This window comes from Zea mays, chromosome 6, assembly GCF_902167145.1.
Source record: "Zea mays cultivar B73 chromosome 6, Zm-B73-REFERENCE-NAM-5.0, whole genome shotgun sequence".
Taxonomy (NCBI): Eukaryota; Viridiplantae; Streptophyta; class Magnoliopsida; order Poales; family Poaceae; genus Zea; species Zea mays.
In genome coordinates, this window is record NC_050101.1 from 155556968 (window position 1) to 155560366 (window position 3399).

General features: G+C 56.5%; 1 pseudogene; it reads left to right on the plus strand.

The window, feature by feature from the left end:
- Window positions 1-1088: 1088 nt before the first annotated feature.
- On the plus strand, window positions 1089-2105 carry LOC103631511 (U-box domain-containing protein 27-like; annotated as a pseudogene).
- The last annotated feature ends 1294 nt before the right edge of the window (window positions 2106-3399 follow it).

Genomic DNA, 3399 nt, shown 5'->3' on the forward strand with positions numbered 1-3399 from the left:
TAACATGGTGAGGAACTTTTTTGTTCGTGATGCACTCGTTCTATTTTAAATTATAAGGCATTTCAATTTTTGTAAATGTTATGTACTTAGATATAATACTCAATCTAAGTATACTATAAAAGCTATGAATCTAGCTCAAGTCCATAGAGATTGACAACCAGACTTGGGCCAAGATCGAGAACCCTGGTGCACCCACATGGCCCTAGTCTCTAGAGGTGGTTCCTCTTCTAACCCCTCATCTACTATGTTTGCTTTGTTTTGTTGTTGGCCATCACAAAGGAGCGGGTGGAGAGCCTTGGGGATGAGGAGTTGACGCTTGTTGCTAGTCGGATCATGTGGTTCCACAACAATTACCAGAACTGACGACATGGCATATCCAAGGATGGATGCTATAATCTCTACTACTACTTAATTGTGTGGTGTAGGCGTCCACATGTGCTTGTTCTGCCGGTTCCCTCTGCCCACCCACCGCCCCTCTGCTCCCCGCCATCCACGCGACGCCGAGCCGCCATCAACGTCGATCCTGCGAATCGGAGCCCCAGCAGCGCGGCCGACGCACCCTCGATCCGCAATCTACGCTCCCCGCCATCAACGCTCCTCGATCTCTGCTCCCCGCCATCAACGCGGCCGCCCCGCTCACCTTCCATCGACGGGATCGGTGTTGATGGCGGATCGGCGAGGGCGGTGGGTGGGGCGGCCCCGGATCCCCGGCTCCGTGCCCCCGCGACCTCCCGCGATGCCCCCGCCCCCTGAGCCCCGAGAAGGGGACGCGGTCGTTGAGGCTGTAGACGAAGGAGGAGGAGGCCCAGACGACGGCCGGCTGCGGGTCGGCGTCCTTGCAGGCCTCGAGGAGGGAGACGAGGCCGGCGACGTTGGAGTGGACGTACGCCGCCGGGTTCTCCATGGCGTAGCGCACGCCGGCCTGCGCCGCGAGGTGGAGCACGTGGGTGAAGGGCACGACGTCGAAGAGTTTGGCCAGGAGGCGGCCGTCGTTGATGTCGCCCTCCACGACGAACACGCCGTGGCTGCCCAGCAGCGCGCGCCGCGCCTTCTTGAGCGAGGGGTCGTAGTAGGAGTTGAAGCTGTCGATGCCAGGCGCCGACCGCGTCGCCGAGACCGTCGCGTCAGTTCTTTGGAGAAGAGCCGAGGAAACCGGCGTCGAAGGCATGGAGGCGGCCACGAGAGTGCTAGCCTTGATCTTGGCCTCGGATGGCATCGACGACTCGAACAAGAAGCGGGTGGCCACTGGCCTCGCCGCAGACGCGGCGGCCTCGACCGCGTCGCTGGCGCGTGTGAAGCACGGCGGGAGCGGCCTGGAGGCGAGGATCGACGCGGCCAGGCTGGCAGAGCTGTTGCTCGTCAATGCGGCCGGCGAGGCGAAGGCGGCGGCGACCAAATCGTCCGAGCTGGTACGCCTCGTGGGCACCGTCGACGAGATGGGCGCCCTGGATAGGAACGCCGTGGACACCAGCCTTTCCTGCCTGGCCGCCATCTGCGGGTTGTGTCGTGTCGCGCGCGGCGAGATGGTGCGCCATGGCGCGGTCCCGGCTGCTGTGCGTGCTCTGCGTGCCTCGACGGAGTCCGGCGCGTCCGCGAAGGCGCTCCGGGTCCTCGAGTCCACCGTGGGTTGCGCCGAGGGCCGTGCCGCGCTATGCGCCAACGCGGAGGACGCCATCCCTGCGGTGGTGGACAAGATGATGAAGGCTGGGCGCGACGACGCGGAGGCCGCCGTGGCCGTGCTCTGAGCGGTCTGCCACCGGTACCAGGACCGCCGGGCAGCGGACGCGGCTGTGGCGGCCGAGGGCGGGCTGACGAGGCTGCTCCTCCTGATGCAGAGCGGGTGCTCGCCAGCAGCAAGACAGATGGCGCTGGAGCTGCTGAAGATATACAGGGTGAACACCAAGAGCTGCCTCGCCGGCTACGACTCCAAGACCACCCACATCATGCCGTTCTGAGGAACCGGAGCGGACGAGAATGGCTTGCCGTGATCCTGGGTGGCTGTTTTGACATGATGAAATGGATTTAATTCAGTGAATCAATTAAATCGCATGGAACAAGGGAACGTGTTCTTGTTCCTGTGATGTTTATTGATTTCCACTCCCCCTCCTCTTTTTCTTTTGATGTAAGCCGGTAGAGAAACAAACAAGAATTAGTTCATGAAGGTGAGATGAAGAATAATCTGTACAGACATGATCAGAACATGCATAGTGGACAATTTAACCAAAGGATTGATTTTTAGGCCAAAGAAATTGGAATTGTTTCATTGCTCTTCCTGAAAGGTTTTCGATCTCTTTTGAGAGATGATGATCAACAGGAGATGTGGAATGATAAGGTAGCAACTGGAAGCAATAATGATTGTTGCTTGCTGCCAGATCATAGTTTACGATATTCGATATTCGGATCCGGGGTTCGCTCGGGTTGCCTCGCCGGGGACCCACCATGGCGGTCAGGGAGATGCTTGCGGCCTGCTGGGTGAGTTGCTCGATCTTCGCCGCCGTTTCTTCCTCGAGACTCTTGACGTTTGCACTGGAGTCGTCGTTGCTCTGTAGTCACCAAGACACAGAAGTGAGGCCCTGTAGTCCTGTGCGAAAAAAGGGACATGGCGTGCATACCTCTGCAACCTTATAACACATATCTTTATGTTCCCGTTGTAACGCACGTGCACTCACCTAGTAAGCCTATAATTATGGCAACCTCGACCACTTCATCTTGAGATGTCCCAAAAGGGCAAGCCGAAGGCTGGACAACGCGGCCATCACTATGACTGGCGCAATGGCAAGCGTCACTACACCTCCGGTAAGCACAAGCCCAAACCAAACCATATCAGGAACACACTTGACACCTTGCTAGATATCTCTAGTCATCCCCTTCCTAGAGCACCTTAGCCACCCAAGAATACCCACTCCCACAAATAGATTCCACTTAAGAGAGAGGTGAGGTACCATTGTGAATATTGTGACAGGGATGGTCACTTGGTTGTTTTTTGCTTTAGGAGGAAGAGAGATGAATGGTGGGACATGCACCACCCTTCTCATGGTGTACGTGATCCTCCTGCTCAAAGACGCACTACTAGGCCTAGAGGTGCTTTTTCTTAGGTTTCTAAGCCTCAGGCAGTGAGACCACATGATGGTTGTGCCATACGGGGTGTTGGTCGTGTTCCATATGGCCAAAGACCCCATGCTATAGGTTTTGACCCCCACATCTCTAGCGAAGCATGGTTTCCTTCTCGTGGTGATCGTTACCCCCCATGGGACCAGGATATTTGGTGTTTTTCCTAAAACTTTTCAAGGGCAAATGTCGCAACACTAGTTTTCTGCTCAGTACCCTAACCCTAGTGTTGTGTCATTTGCTCACATCGTGTCTTTCTATTGATGCAGGACGGAGGTCTTGAGAACACAT